This window comes from Lissotriton helveticus (assembly GCF_964261635.1).
Source record: "Lissotriton helveticus chromosome 1_1 unlocalized genomic scaffold, aLisHel1.1 SUPER_1_unloc_67, whole genome shotgun sequence".
NCBI lineage: Eukaryota > Metazoa > Chordata > Amphibia > Caudata > Salamandridae > Lissotriton > Lissotriton helveticus.
Genome location: NW_027611711.1, coordinates 380,819 through 397,607, shown reverse-complemented (window position 1 = coordinate 397,607; position 16,789 = coordinate 380,819). Strand labels below are relative to the sequence as shown.

Sequence of the window (16,789 nt, the reverse complement as noted above, 5' to 3'; positions counted from 1 at the left end):
GTTCCCATAGTCCAGGCGGGAGAGAATCAGGGCCTGGACCATGATTCTCCTGGCCTGGAATGGGAGTAAGGGGAGCACTTTGCGGAGCATTTTCAACAGTCCAATGCAAGTAGAAGCAGTTTTTGTAGCTTGGACTGAGAAATCCAGCGCCTTATCTAGCCAAATCCCCAGGCTCTTAATCTGGGATTTGGGAGGGGGGGGGGCAGGCCTAGACATGGAGGCCAGGTGGATGCAAGGGCAGATGGAGAAGAATTGCCCAGCAGCATAATGTCTGTTTTCTTCCCGTTTAATTTAAGACAGGAAGATTGCATCCACCTGGCAATAGCCTCTAAGCAGGGGCCTAAGGTGGAAGACGACTCTTCGGGGTGGTCGAGGGAGACCACCAGTTGGGTGTCGTCTGCGTAGGTCACAATACGCAAACCAAAGGGATGGGCTATCCCTTCTAGGGGTTCCATGTAGGCATTAAAAAGGGTGGGACTCGGGGAAGAACCCTGAGGCACCCCACAGCTAAGTGGGTGTTTAGGGGAGACTATCTCACCCTCGCACACCTGAAAGAACCTGCCGTCCAGGAAGGAGGCAAGCCATTCCAGGACCGCACCCGACATGCCCAAGCCATTCAGACGGTGTAATAATATGGCATGGTTGACCGTGTCGAATGCGGCGCTGAGGTCGAGCAGTATAATGGCAGCCTTTCCTGTGGTAGTCTCTTGGAGGTCAGTTCTGTGAGGGGCCCCACAATGCTTCCATAGTCTTTTATGAAGCGCCGATAATATCCGCTGAGCCCCAGGAAGGCTAGGACTGCTGTTTGGGTGACCGGGGGCTCCCAGGCCCGGATGGCGTCAATCTTTGGCTGGAGGGGAGCCACCTGGCCGCTCCCTACTTGGTGTCCCAGATAGGTCACGGACCCTTGGCCTATCTGGCACTTGCTGGCTTTTATTGTCAGTCCGGCCCGTCGGAGGGCCGTCAGGACCTCCCAGAGGTGGGTCAGGTGCTCATCCCAGTGGAGGCTGTACACTGCAATGTCGTCCAGGTAGGCGGCACTGAACTCTTCCTGTTCACGAGTCTCTGGAAGGTGGCCGGGGCGTTTTTCATGCCGAAGGGCATCACTTTGAAATGGTAGTGGCCATCAGGGTTCGAGAAGGCCGATCGCTATTGTGCTCCAGGGGTGAGGCCGATCTGCCAGTACCCGGCCGTGAGGTCGAAGGTGCTGAGATACTTGGCGGCCCCCAGGCGATCGATCAGTTCATCCGCCCGGGGGATGGGATGGGCGTCGGTCCTGGTGACTGTATTCAGCCCCCGGTAGTCAACACAGAACCGGAGCTCCGGGGGCGTGCCGAGGGCGGTGGCCTTAGGGACCAGGACAATAGGACTGGCCCAGGGACTGTCGGAGGGTTCGACTACCCCCAGAGCTAGCATCTTGGCCACTTCGGATTGAATGCAGGCCCGAACTCGGTCGGGCACTCGGAAAGCTCAGTGTCTTACCGGCGGGCTGTCTCCGGTGTCTACATCGTGGACACACCACTGGGTGACCTCAGGAGTGAGGGAAAATAGATCTGCAAATTGCCCCAGCAGCTTCCGGCAGTCTTGGTGCTGTTCAGGCGTCAGGGTAGAGGAGAGCGTGACCCCTTCGACGGAGCCGTCTTTCTCGGTGGTGCTCAGGAGATCGGGTAGAGGTTCGGAGTCATCTTCAGCTCCGTCATCGGTCGCTAGCAGCAGACTTAGTTCAGTGCGTGCAAAGTGCGGCTTGAGCCGGTTAGCGTGTAGAACCCGGAGGGGGTTTCTGGGGGACTCCATGTCTACCAGATAGGTGACGGGGCCCTTGCGCTCCACCACTTTGAAGGGCCCCGTCCATTTGTCCTGGAGGGCACAAGGTTCAACCGGGGACATGACCCAGACCTGCTGGCCCGGCTCGAATTCGATGGACGAGGCGTTCTGGTCATACCAGCGTTTCATCTCCTCCTGACGGGCCTCCAGGTTGGCCTCGGCAAGTTCCCGGAACTTCCAAGTCTGGTTGCGGAGGGTCAGGAGGTACTGGAAGACATCTGGTGGAGCACCTCGGACAGCCGTCTCCCAGCCTTCTTTGACCAGGCTGAGGGGGCCTCGGACCGGGTGCCCATACAATAGTTTGAAGGGGCTGAACCCCAGGGACTTCTGGGGTACCTCGCGATAGGCAAACAGGAGGCAGGGCAGCAGGACATCCCATTTGCGTCGTAGCGGCTCTTCTAGGCCCTTGATCATCCCCTTCAGTGTTCGGTTAAACCGCTCTACAAGTCAATTTCCTTGGGGGTGATACGGGGTGGTGAACTTATATGTGACCCCGCACGGTTGCCACAGGGACCGCACATATTTAGATATAAAGTTTGTGCCCCGATCACTCACGACTTCTCGGGGGAAGCTGACTCTGGAGAAGATCACCATTAGGGCTCGGCCTACTACTGGGGCCGTGATGGTTCGGGGGGGGATGGCTTCAGGATAGCGGGTGGCGTGTTCCACCAGAACGAGGATGAAGCGGTGCCCCTGAGAGGTGCGGGGGTCCAAGGGGTCCACTATGTCGATCCCTACTCGCTCGAAGGGGGAGGTGACCACGGGGAAAGGCTGGAGTGGAGCTTTGACTCTTCCCCCGCTCTTCCCGCTGGCTTGACAGGTCGGACAGGATCGGCAGTGATTACTCACATCGTTGCGCATTTTCGGCCAGTAGAAATGGGTCACCAGGCGGCTGTAAGTTTTGTCCTGCCCCAGGTGCCCGGCGAGGGGCACGTCATGTGCCAAGTTCAAAAGGAAGTCTCTGAATCGGAGGGGAACGACCAGCACCCGGCTGGCCCCTAGTTCCGCAATCTTCTGCTCGCTGTAGAGAAGGTCGTGGTCCCAATAGATCCAGTGGGACCCCGAGGGGTCTCCAGCGGCTTGAGTGGCGGCTTGTTGTCGGATTCCCTCAAGGGAGGGACAGGTTTTCTGTTCCTGCCGGAATTGTTCGCGGGTGGGGCCACCTTCTTGGCGCCATTGAGCTAGTTCTGGAAGGTGGCCGAGCTCGGTGAGGTCTTCATGGCTGGGCCCCTGGGGGCCGGGTTCGGGGTCGGCGTCCTCGGGGATGACGGGCGGTGGAGGTGCGGGCCACTCCGGTTCTTCAGGCGGGGTGTCTTCGTTCGGGGCGGAGGCCCGGGCGGTCATGGAACGAGTGGTTGCACAGACCCACTCGGGAAGGCCGAGCATCCCCAGATGCTCTCTCCGCTCGACATGGGCCCAGGGGGAACTTTCCAGGTCGTTCTCGAGGAGGCAGTCCACAGGGGCATCGTCCCGGACAGTCACTTTCAGCAGGCCTGACACCCCTCCCCACTCGAAGGGAATGCGTGCCATCTGGCACAAGCTCTCGGAGTTGTCCGCCGACCGCACCGGGCACAGGACATTGGGTAGAATTTGTTCTGGGGTCACCAAGTGGCAGCGGACCGCCGTCACTCTGGCTCCAGTGTCACGGAGGGCTTCAGTGATTTTGCATGTGCAAACGGGTTTGCAAACCCGTTTGCGCATGCAAAATCCCATCGTACATCTGGCCCCCTGTGATTGATTCCACTGACTCGCTAGACATTGTTTCAGAGGACACATGTGAAGCCTTGCATGAGGTACGATTGCAACGCAGAATGCCATCATTCCCAGCAGATGCATGAAGACTTTGGCTGGTAATGATTGGTTGAGTTGAAATTGTAATAGTGTGGCCTGGATATTGTGAATCCTGGCTGTATTGGGAGTGGCTAGAGCATTGAGAGTGTTGATGGAAGCTCCCAGATAAGATTGCACTTGTGCCGGACACAGGTGAGATTTTTGTGCAATTATTGTAAAAACCAACTGGTGAAGTAGATGTACTATTGTCTGATTGTGTAGTGTCCTTGGTGAGAGAGAGGATGATCTGGGTGTCGTGGGCGTAGGATACTATACTGAGTCCGTGCTGTTTGACGATAGTGATGAGGAGGGCCATGTAGATGTTGAAGAGCTTGTGGCAGAGCGACGATCCTTGTGGTACTCCGCAGTTGATTTCTGTGGGTTTGGAGAGGAAGGGTGGCAGTCTGATTCTTTGGGTTCTGCCGGTGAGGAAGCAGTGGATCCAGTCAAGGGTGGTTCCCTGTATGCCGGCGTCGTGGAGTCTGCCGTTGAGTGTGCATTGGGAGACGGTGTTGAATGCCGCAGAGAGATCGAGTAGGATCAGAGCTGCAGTGTGCCCTTGGTCGAGCAGGGTGTGGATGTTGTCTATGGCAGCGAGCTGCAGTGTGCCCTTGGTCGAGCAGGGTGTGGATGTTCTCTATGGCAGCGAGGAGAGCGGTCTCGGTGCTCTGGTTGCTGCGGAATCTGGATTGGGAGGGGTCGAGATGGAGTTTTCTTCGATGAATTTTGTTAGCTGGGCATGGACGATCTTCTCTGTGACTTTGGTCACTAAGAGGAGATGGGAGTTGGGTCGGTAGTTCTTGAGGTCGGTGGGGGCGCGGAGGGATTCTTGAGCAGGGGTCTGCCTTTGGAATTGTTTCCTCTATATCCTCCTCTGTAGAAACATCTAGAGGAAAAGGATTGGATGTTACCTTTGTAGGAGGAAGCCTTTGAGCCTGAGGATGTTGTTTTGGACCCAGCTATGTAAAACGAGCGGTGAAAGGAGCCCCTATTAGATGGGGACTGGAGTGCTCCAATGGATTTTGCTACTTCAGTGTCCTTTTTCTTCTTTTGTAAGGCTTGGTCAACTACAAGACCAAACAGGTGTTCTTTGTCAAAGGGAGTGTTCAAAATGGACTGTTGAACCTCAGGCTTAAACCCTGAGACCCTAAGCCATGCATGCCTTCTAAGGAGAATGCGGGTATTGATCTCCCTGGCTGAGATCCTAAGCCATGCACGCCTTCTGAGGAGAATGCTGGTATTGATCTCCTGAGCGGAGATCCTAAGCCATGCACGCCTCCTAAGGAGAATGCTGGTATTGATCTCCCGAGCTGAGATCCTAAGCCATGCACGCCTTCGGAGGAGAATGCTGGTATTGATCTCCCAAGCTGAGACCCTAAGCCATGCACGCCTTCTAAGGAGAATGCTGGTATTGATCTCCCTAGCTGAGACCCTAAGCCATGCACGCCTTCTAAGGAGAATGCTGGAATTGATCTTCCTAGCTGAGATCCTAAGCCATGCACGCCTTCGGAGGAGAATGCTGGAATTGATCTCCGGAGCGGAGATCCTAAGCCATGCACGCCTTCTAAGGAGAATGCTGGTATTCGTAAAGCTCTAGGTGGAGCATAGGGTGTAACCACAGGATGCAGAATTGCCGGGCCAGTGCGATGAAATGATTTGTGGACTATGCACATGGCCTTAAACTGTACTCTAGCCGCTACCGGGAGCCAGTGAAGCTCTTTAAGAGCTTTCTTTGCTGACTGCCGGCGGGGGATGTTATATAAGAGTTGTGCGGCACAGTTTTGAATAACCTGGAGCCTACGGGTGACTGCTGCCGGGGCTCCTAAATAAAGTGCGTTCCCATAGTCCAAGCGGGAGAGAATCAGGGCCTGGACCATGATTCTCCTGGCCTGGAATGGGAGTAAGGGGAGCACTTTGCGGAGCATTTTCAACAGTCCAATGCAAGTAGAAGCAGTTTTTGTAGCTTGGACTGAGAAATCCAGCGCCTTATCTAGCCAAATCCCCAGGCTCTTAATCTGGGATTTGGGAGGGGGGGGGGGCAGGCCTAGACATGGAGGCCAGGTGGATGCAAGGGCAGATGGAGAAGAATTGCCCAGCAGCATAATGTCTGTTTTCTTCCCGTTTAATTTAAGACAGGAAGATTGCATCCACCTGGCAATAGCCTCTAAGCAGGGGCCTAAGGTGGAAGACGACCCTTCGGGGTGGTCGAGGGAGACCACCAGTTGGGTGTCGTCTGCGTAGGTCACAATACGCAAACCAAAGGGATGGGCTATCCCTTCTAGGGGTTCCATGTTGGCATTAAAAAGGGTGGGACTCGGGGAAGAACCCTGAGGCACCCCACAGCTAAGTGGGTGTTTAGGGGAGACTATCTCACCCTCGCACACCTGAAAGAACCTGCCGTCCAGGAAGGAGGCAAGCCATTCCAGGACCGCACCCGACATGCCCAAGCCATTCAGACGGTGTAATAATATGGCATGGTTGACCGTGTCGAATGCGGCGCTGAGGTCGAGCAGTATAATGGCAGCCTATCCTGTGGTAGTCTCTTGGAGGTCAGTTCTGTGAGGGGCCCCACAATGCTTCCATAGTCTTTTATGAAGCGCCGATAATATCCGCTGAGCCCCAGGAAGGCTCGGACTGCTGTTTGGGTGACCGGGGGCTCCCAGGCCCGGATGGCGTCAATCTTTGGCTGGAGGGGAGCCACCTGGCCGCTCCCTACTTGGTGTCCCAGATAGGTCACGGACCCTTGGCCTATCTGGCACTTGCTGGCTTTTATTGTCAGTCCGGCCCGTCGGAGGGCCGTCAGGACCTCCCAGAGGTGGGTCAGGTGCTCATCCCAGTGGAGGCTGTACACTGCAATGTCGTCCAGGTAGGCGGCACTGAACTCTTCCAGCCCGGCCAGCACCCTGTTCACGAGTCTCTGGAAGGTGGCCGGGGCGTTTTTCATGCCGAAGGGCATCACTTTGAAATGGTAGTGGCCATCAGGGTTCGAGAAGGCCGATCGCTATTGTGCTCCAGGGGTGAGGCCGATCCGCCAGTATCCGGCCGTGAGGTCGAAGGTGCTGAGATACTTGGCGGCCCCCAGGCGATCGATCAGTTCATCCGCCCGGGGGATGGGATGGGCGTCGGTCCTGGTGACTGTATTCAGCCCCCGGTAGTCAACACAGAACCGGAGCTCCGAGGGCGGTGGCCTTAGGGACCAGGACAACAGGACTGGCCCAGGGACTGTCGGAGGGTTCGACTACCCCCAGAGCTAGCATCTTGGCCACTTCGGATTGAATGCAGGCCCGAACTCGGTCGGGCACTCGGAAAGCTCAGTGTCTTACCGGCGGGCTGTCTCCGGTGTCTACATCGTGGACACACCACCGGGTGACCTCAGGAGTGAGGGAAAATAGATCTGCAAATTGCCCCAGCAGCTTCCGGCAGTCTTGGTGCTGTTCAGGCGTCAGGGTAGAGGAGAGCGTGACCCCTTCGACGGAGCCGTCTTTCTCGGTGGTGCTCAGGAGATCGGGTAGAGGTTCGGAGTCATCTTCAGCTCCGTCATCGGTCGCTAGCAGCAGACTTAGTTCAGTGCGTGCAAAGTGCGGCTTGAGCCGGTTAGCGTGTAGAACCCGGAGGGGGTTTCTGGGGGACTCCATGTCTACCAGATAGGTGACGGGGCCCTTGCGCTCCACCACTTTGAAGGGCCCCGTCCATTTGTCCTGGAGGGCACAAGGTTCAACCGGGGACATGACCCAGACCTGCTGGCCCGGCTCGAATTCGATGGACGAGGCGTTCTGGTCATACCAGCGTTTCATCTCCTCCTGACGGGCCTCCAGGTTGGCCTCGGCAAGTTCCCGGAACTTCCAAGTCTGGTTGCGGAGGGTCAGGAGGTACTGGAAGACATCTGGTGGAGCACCTCGGACAGCCATTTCCCAGCCTTCTTTGACCAGGCTGAGGGGGCCTCGGACCGGGTGCCCATACAATAGTTCGAAGGGGCTGAACCCCAGGGACTTCTGGGGTACCTCGCGATAGGCAAACAGGAGGCAGGGCAGCAGGACATCCCATTTGCGTCGTAGCGGCTCTTCTAGGCCCTTGATCATCCCCTTCAGTGTTCGGTTAAACCGCTCTACAAGTCCATTTCCTTGGGGGTGATACGGGGTGGTGAACTTATATGTGACCCCGCACGGTTGCCACAGGGACCGCACATATTTAGATATAAAGTTTGTGCCCCGATCACTCACGACTTCTCGGGGGAAGCCGACTCTGGAGAAGATCCCCATTAGGGCTCGGCCTACTACTGGGGCCGTGATGGTTCGGGGGGGATGGCTTCAGGATAGCGGGTGGCGTGGTCCACCAGAACGAGGATGAAGCGGTGCCCCTGAGAGGTGCGGGGGTCCAAGGGGTCCACTATGTCGATCCCTACTCGCTCGAAGGGGGAGGTGACCACGGGGAAAGGCTGGAGTGGAGCTTTGACTCTTCCCCCGCTCTTCCCGCTGGCTTGACAGGTCGGACAGGATCGGCAGTGATTACTCACATCGTTGCGCATTTTCGGCCAGTAGAAATGGGTCACCAGGCGGCTGTAAGTTTTGTCCTGCCCCAGGTGCCCGGCGAGGGGCACGTCATGTGCCAAGTTCAAAAGGAAGTCTCTGAATCGGAGGGGAACGACCAGCACCCGGCTGGCCCCTAGTTCCGCAATCTTCTGCTCGCTGTAGAGAAGGTCGTGGTCCCAATAGATCCAGTGGGACCCCGAGGGGTCTCCAGCGGCTTGAGTGGCGGCTTGTTGTCGGATTCCCTCAAGGGAGGGACAGGTTTTCTGTTCCTGCCGGAATTGTTCGCGGGTGGGGCCACCTTCTTGGCGCCATTGAGCTAGTTCTGGAAGGTGGCCGAGCTCGGTGAGGTCTTCATGGCTGGGCCCCTGGGGGCCGGGTTCGGGGTCGGCGTCCTCGGGGACGACGGGCGGTGGAGGTGCGGGCCACTCCGGTTCTTCAGGCGGGGTGTCTTCGTTCGGGGCGGAGGTCCGGGCGGTCATGGAACGAGTGGTTGCACAGACCCACTCGGGAAGGCCGAGCATCCCCAGATGCTCTCTCCGCTCGACATGGGCCCAGGGGGAACTTTTCAGGTCGTTCTCGAGGAGGCAGTCCACAGGGGCATCGTCCCGGACAGTCACTTTCAGCAGGCCCGACACCCCTCCCCACTCGAAGGGAATGCGTGCCATCTGGCACAAGCTCTCGGAGTTGTCCGCCGACCGCACCGGGCACAGGACATTGGGTAGAATTTGTTCTGGGGTCACCAAGTGGCAGCGGACCGCCGTCACTCTGGCTCCAGTGTCACGGAGGGCTTCGGCCCGGCGTCCATTGATGGTGACCCATTGGCGGTATTTCTGTGTGTTGGCTGGGATCGGGTCTCGGGGATCATGTCTCGTTCACCCAGGCACGCCAAGATCATAGCGTCGGGCTCCCACTCGGCCTGCTCGGGGTCGTTGTCCTCTTCCTCGCCTCCTTCGGTACCCAGGGCGGCAGCCGCGATCTGGCTGTTCGGAGGACCAGTGGTGCCGGGTCGCTGGTTCATCGGGCAGAGGGGGTCATTCGCATAATGACCCTGTCGCTGGCATCTGTGGCAAGTAACGTTCGGGCGGGGCCGCGGTCGTGCGGGAGGGGCCCCCCTTCGGCCCAGGGATGGAGAAGTGGAGGTAGGGGACAACCCAGTGGGGGGATCTCGGCCCCGGCTCTGGCCTCCTCCTCCGCCTCGTGGTCGGTGGTTTCCGGGGGGTCCCCGGCCGTAGTCTCCGATCGGGCTCCGGGGGACTCGGGTGCTCACCCATCTATCAGCCTCGACAGCGAATTTTCGCGGCTCTGTCAATTTGCTGTCGAGGAGATGTTGCCGGAGTTCGATGAAGCAGTTGTTGGAAAGGTGTACCCATATAATGAGGTCGACCAACTGCTGGTAGGTGGTGACCTGGCTGCCTTTGATCCACCCCTCGAAGGCTCTGCTGAAGAAGTTCACGTACTCCACCCATGTGGTACCGGGGATTTTTTTACAGTCTCGGAATCACTGCCGGTACATTTCGGGGGTGAGTCCGTAGCGAGTGAGGAGAGCGGTTTTCATGTGCTCATACGAGGTCATCTCGGTATCGGGGAGCTCTAGCAGGGCGTCTCTCCCCTCGTTGACGAACTTCCCCCACAGGCCGGCGCCCGAGTCCTTGAGGGGTACCCTATGGGCGGTCATGGCTACTTCGTAGGCTTTGAACCACTGTTGGATGTCGTCATTCTTGTAGTATTCTTTGACGACATCCTTGGGTATGTGCACCTTCGTGTCCACAGGAGGGGCCGCGGTCTTGCCCCCGGATGCGTTGGCATCGTTCGCTTTGGCCTTGATTTCTAGTTCCTTTAAGCCACGCTCATGCTCGAGCATGAGTCTCTTTTCCTCGAGGTCTCTTTGTCTTCGTTTCTCCTCCAGGTCTCCTTCTAGCCATAGATGCTCAAGGGCTATCTTTCTTTCCGCTAGCTGTAGTTCTCCGTCTAGCCGGAGTCGAGCGAGCTCCAATTCATGGAGCCGGATTCTCTCTCGTTCCCGAGCATCTTCGTGGGAGAGGCCCATGTCTGGGTTTGTGGGTCTGTCTCCCGCTGGGGGCGCGTCGGTCTCCGGGCATCCGTTCGGGCCCGGGTAATCTTCGTTCTGGGGTGGCGTGTCACCGGCTTCCACCCAGGCTTGTAGGGCCGATTTAAAGTCCTCCTTGGTGCTTAGGCCAGTGGTAGCGATGCTCAGGTCTTTGCAGAATTGTTTTAATTCCTTATGACTGTAATCTTCCATTTTTTCTTTCTGGAATTCCGTAGTCGGTCTGGTTTCTTGCGTAGTCATGGTGGTAGTGTGTTTTTCTCGGTAGTGGTTGAATCACTCTCTGCACGATCTGCGTCGGCTCGGATCCCGTCGCTTGCCACCAATGTTGGAAAGGCGATCCCGGGGGAGGCAGAAGATGTCTGACTGACCTCCCCTAGGTCCACCCCTCCGTGGAGAAGCAGCCGAGCGCTATCGAGAGGCCTCCTGGGTGAGAGTCCTCTCCTAGGGTCGTACAGCAGAGTAACCACAACACTACAAACGGACACCACACAGGAAGTTAAGTTCGTAGGCTTTATCAAGAATTTACGATGCAGCACTCCTGAGGCAAAATAGCCGGGAGACATTTTTAAAATTGTGTTATTCTGTGTTACTCTGTGTTCTTAAAAATACTTTACTCACCAGTACCAGCTTGCACTCTACAGCGGATTTATCGCTGATAGCCTAAGGCGCAGGACGCTTCCACGAGCGCTTTGCCTCGCCCGCAGGCCACGCCCCTTTTTAGGCCACGCCCACTTCCCCTGGCCCTCCCCTCTCCAGCTTTAAATCATGTGCGTTCCCAGGAAGCGCAGCGGACGAGCGCAGCGAGAGCGCCGTTTGCGCGCCGGAGGCGCGCTTAAGGCAAGCTCGTCTGCGCTCGTCCGCGACGAGGACGCGACCAGCGCCGACATCTCTGCTCAAATTTGCTCGTTGCCCCCTCGCTATACTCGAGAAACCCTGATCAACTTGCGAGAATACGCTCATGAAGGTAAGCTCACCTTTGATGACACGGCTTCTCCACTGCTTGACTTCACACAAAAAGATCTGCTCCTGGGAGGCCTTCTGAACGTCAGATCACTGCCTAAGCATGCTAACGAAATTCATCTCCTTATAGAATCCCACCACCTGGACGTCCTCTTCCTAACGGAAACATGGACTCACACAAACTGCGACATTGAATTAGCATGGGCGTGCCCTCAAGACTTCAAAATACTGCACCTTCCCAGACCTAAAGGCCGTGGTGGCGGAGTAGGCATTATATACAGAGCCTCCTGGCACATCAACGCCATAGACATGGACACGGTTGCGGGGACTGAGCTCCTCGGCCTTTCCATAAACTGCCACTCCGGAGGTATCTTCACTGCAATTATCTGCTACCGACCTCCAGGGTCCTTCTCCCCCTCACAGCAGCAAGCGCTACTCACCACCTTTACGAATATGGCAACCTCCCACAACAAATTAATCATTTTAGGGGATTTCAACCTCTGGCCTAACGGGAGTTTAGACACTGGTCTAGAAAACCTCCTGCTCTCCTGCGAAAGCGTGGGACTCTGCCAGCTGGTTAAGCAACCTACCCACTCAGGAGGCCACCGACTTGACCTCATCTTCTCCAGTCACGGTTTAATACATGTGGACGACATCCTGCCCATGAGCTGGACAGATCACGCTCTTATCAAATTCCACATTACCAGCAAAAAAACTTCAAAGCCGAACAATAGCGCCCCATCAGAATTTTACTATAGAGACTGGAAAGCTCTGTAAAAACTGAGCTCCACTACTTCCGTCTTCAACGTAGAAGATAGCTTCTCCCCATTCAACCCGGTTGAAGACAACTATAGAGCCTTCTGTAAGAGGATAGTATCCTCTACGGACTCTATTGCTCCACTAAAAAGATGTAAGCCTAAAGGTAGAGCACCAGCCCCATGGTACAACGACTCCCTGAAAACTCTCAAATTAGTCTGTAAACAGGCCGAGAGGAAGTGGAGACAAGGTTACCATGACTCTAACAAAATTATCTGGAAAAACAAGCTCCTAGAATACAAATCTGCCATCACGGAGAGCAAATCCACCTATTACTGCTCCACCATAGTCAACGCCGCAAACAGTTCCAAAAGCATCTTCCAGATCCTTGACAACCTTATCCACCCTGACTGTACCAAGAAAATCATCCCCCCCTCACAGACCCTTTGCAACAATCTCGCACAGTTCTTCACGAACAAAATTGAGACAATCATTCAGAACCTTTCAACCCCTCCATTAAAGGATAATTCCAATTCCCCCGGAGCCGCCACTAATAACCTGGATCCACTAAGCCCAGGACACCTACCAAGGGGATGCTTACATGCTATCCCCCCTATCCCCGAAGTAGACTTCGTGAGACTGGCACATGGAATCACTTCTGGGTCCCCCCTTGACCCACTGCCCCCTAAAACCTGGAAAGCGTGCGGAATTGAACTATTCCACACCCTCCGTAGGATCTGTAACCAATCTCTGTGCTGTGGATTTGTCCCCACCCCCTGGAAGCAAGCACTTATCACCCCGCTGCTGAAAAAACCCTCCTTGAACCCCGAGTGCCTTTCCAACTTTCGACCTATATCGCTTCTACCCTTTCCAGTGAAAGTGGTGGAATGCTGGGTTAGCTCCTGTCTCTCGACACATCTTGAGCAGAATCAGATCCTGGATGACTTCCAATTTGGTTTTCGCCCAGCCCATGGTACCGAAACGGCTGTGCTTACAGCCATGGAAGAACTTCGGATGCGTGCAGACAGGGGCCACGCAGTGGCATTGATCTTACTGGACCTGTCTGCCGCATTCGATACGGTTAACCATGGGATTCTGCTGAAAAGGCTCAGAGAGGCAGGGGTCGACGGCACCGCCTTGCTTTGGTTCCATTCATACCTGAGGGATAGGAAACAGGCTGTGTCCCTCCCCCCTTTTCAATCCGCCTTCTCTCCAGTGCTTCACGGTGTACCCCAGGGCTCGTCCATCAGCCCAATCCTTTTCAACGTTTACCTAAAACCACTGGTCACCTTAATCAAATCCCACAAATTGAAAACTGTAAACTACGCGGATGACACCCAGCTCATCCTATCCTGGGAGGGGGAAGACTCAATCCCTATTGAATCGTTCCATGACTGTTTAAGAGACACAGCCGGCTGGCTGCACTCGAATTCTCTGCAATTCAATTCCTCCAAAACCGAGGTTCTATTCTGCTCTGGGAGCCGGATTCCTCGTCTGTTTCCTACTGAATTCTGGCCCCCCGAAAATCTAGAAAAACCACTGCCGGTCACTAATGTCCGCAATCTGGGGGTCATGCTAAACAACAACCTTAGCATGCAAATGCAGGTAACCAAAACAGTCTCTACCTGCTCGGCCCTATTGCGTTCTCTACGTAAAATCATGCCACTACTCCCCACCCAGGCCCGAGCACTAATAGTCAGGTGTACTATCCTCAGTCGCCTTGACTACTGTAATGCTCTTTTACTCGAGTCCCCAGCCATTCTTCTGGACAAACTCCAAAGAGTCCAGTCGGCCGCTGCCAAACTGGCCCTTGGTTGGACCAGATCATCTTCGGCCACAGCAGCCCTAGCCGAACTACACTGGCTACCTTTGAAGCAGCGAATAGCTTTTAAAGCACTCTGCCTTGTATTCAAGGCACTACACGGAATGGGTCCCAGATCCCTACAAAAAATGTTCTCTTGGTACACCCCCACTAGAACTCTCCGATCCACCTCAGCATGCCTTGTGTTGGTACCCAGATTTAACAAGGGTAGGACCGGGGGAAGATCCTTCAGAGTGGCCGCCGCCAAACTATGGAACAGTCTGCCGGTCGACATTCGCCAAACTCCACAACTCCTGCCATTCAGAAAACGAATTAAAACTTGGCTCTTCCCCAAGTCCGCTCACTTCTAATTCCTTTTTAGCCTCCCGTCTCTATCTACCTTAGGAGTAAGCTCATCAGCGCCAGGATACCTGTTAGGTGACAGCTGCGCTTTACAAGTGTTTTAAATAAATAAATAATAAATAAATAAATAAGGGTTGCTGGTTCTTAGCGATATGTACAGGCAGATCGATGGATCTGTAAAGTCTCGTAAATGAGGGACAGGGTAGCGGGACAGTCTCGGTACGCTTGCAGGAAGGGATACCCTGCGCACAGCTCTCAATCCTCGAGCCGGGGGGTTCTGAGAGGTCGAGCTGCGGCAGCGCCAGCAGGACTCGACAGATGGTCTTTAACGGAGAGGGGGCCGCGGCAGCGCCAGCAGGCCTCAAGGTGGGTTCGGCAAAGATGGGCCGCGGCAGCGCCAGCAGGCTCTCAAGATGGTTCAGCGAAGATGGGCCGCGGCAGCGCCAGCAGGCTCTCAAGATGGTTCAGCGAAGATGGGCCGCGGCAGCGCCAGCAGGCTCTCAAGATGGTTCAGCGAAGATGGGCCGCGGCAGCGCCGGCAGGTTCCCAGGGTAGCTTCAGGTTACAGGGTAATGAGTTCTTCTGGTGTCGGCCGCGACAGCGTCAGCAGGGCTCTCCAGTCCAGGATACAACTGGCGTCCTACTCCGGGGCTGGCCCAGATATAGGAATGGAGTCCTTTGATGTCCGTACCCTCGCGCCTTAGGGGTCAGAGGGGCCGGGTTGATGGTGTCCAGACACCCAGCAGGGGGGTGGAGCCAGCGCCCAGGGAGGCTGGAGGGCGATCGATACCAGGCGTCCGGGGACGGCTGGAGATCCATCAAAACTTCCCTCTTCTTGGATCTGTTGAGTGGCCACTCGACCACCTGGGTGGATCTTGGTGCCTCGATGTTGGGGCTTCGCTGGGGCCTTGGTCGGGGCCGAGGCCACGTGCTCAGGACGTGGTTCGTGATGTGATGGGCCCAAGATGGAGTCAGGCCGGTAGTGGTGGTCCGGGGTGGTAACCGGACCGGCAGTATTGGGGCGTGCAGGGTCGGGCAAAAGGGGCCGCCTGAGGCTCGGCGGAGGGCCGATGTCGTTCTGGGCCCGCCATGCGGGAGGGGTAGGACCACGCCATGAGGCCGGGTCCAACAACCCGCCATAAAAAGACGTTTTCCAAAATAAAACCTTACCTACCCCGAACTGGTCTTAGGTCTCTTCTTGATCCCACACCACAACTGGTGTCAGAAGTGGGATATCCCCCTTCCATCCTGCAACAGAAGGTGGACCAAATCATACAACACCTTATAAAGGGACAAGAAAAGTTAGAATGGGCGGTAGAAAGACAAATGACGTCGGCTCAAGCAGAGAGGGAAGTTTTCAAGCACACCATTACGGTCCAAATCGAAGGCTTAAAAAGGCGGTCCAAGAACCCAGTGCTTTACCCGTTGGGGAACGAAGAGCCACCCCGACGCATCCCTCGGGAGTATCATTACAAAAATACAACACAGGGGAAGATCCAGATGCCTTTCTGACTAACTTTGAAAGAGCAGCCCGGGCCTGTGGTTGGGCAGAAGAAAAATGGCCCTTCTTTCTGGCCCCATTGTTAACCGGGAAAGCTCAGGCTGCATACCAGGTGGCCAATGCCACAGGGAATACGCCATATCAAGAGATCAAAGAAATAATACTGGACCACTTAGGATTAGATTCAGAGGCCTATCGTGTAAGGTTCAGGAAAGAAAAAGGAATTCCTGGTGAAAACCCCAAGACTCTATATCTCCGGTTAAAAATGGCAGCCGATAAGTGGCTGAAACCCGAGAGCAGGCCCAAAGAAGAGATAATGACTAGTATATACTTGGAACAGTTTCTGGAAGCGTTACCATACGGAACCCAACGTTGGCTTAGGCAACATTCTGGCCTTACTGCCCACAAGCAGTAGAGACGGCCACCAAATATTCCCGAGCGCAGCCTAGGTCTCTCCCTTGGGACCAAGAAAAAACTACAAAGATGTCCGCAGTACCAAAACCCGAGAGGAAGTTCAAAGTCAGCCCAGAGCAGCCAAAAGTGAAACCCATAAGTATGGAACCAGATTTCAAAGGCCCCCAGTGCTTCGAGTGCGGCCCCTGAAGAACCAATGGAGGTGGGGTACATACCTAAGGCCGGGATTTACACCGCTGAGATGGGACCATCGTTCTATGTAAGGGTAACGGTCAATCAACTACAAATAAGGGCACTGTTGGATTCAGGATGCAGGCAGTCCGTGATCCAAAAGAAACTAGTGCTACCCCAACAGCTCATTCCCAAGTCCCTAGTCCATAGTAGATGTGTACATGGGGACTTAAACCCTATCCATTGGCGCACATTACGATTACCCCCTTAGGGAGAAGTCCTGGGTCAGTGAGAGTAGGAGTGGAAGATTCCCTTTCTGAAGACCTCATAATAGTGGTAGACAACCTAGATTTTTTGGACCTGTTTCAGAGGGAACTTAAAGAACCTAAATCTGAAAATCCAAATGCATGCCCGGCCCTCTTGTCTACTGAACCTTGGGTACTGGATCGTAGTTTCCACTTCGCCCAAATTAACAATGCCACCGCTTGGGAAAAGGCCCATGTGGATCAAGCCCAACCTAGTCAAAGCTTCCCTAAATTCTTGATAAAAGATGACCTGTTATATAGGTTAGG

General features: G+C 55.4%; 1 protein-coding gene across 3 annotated transcripts in view; it reads right to left on the bottom strand.

The window, feature by feature from the left end:
- Positions 1–16,789, bottom strand: part of LOC144806383 (uncharacterized) — a 91,753-nt gene that overhangs the window by 52,569 nt on the left and 22,395 nt on the right. The window lies entirely within an intron of this gene.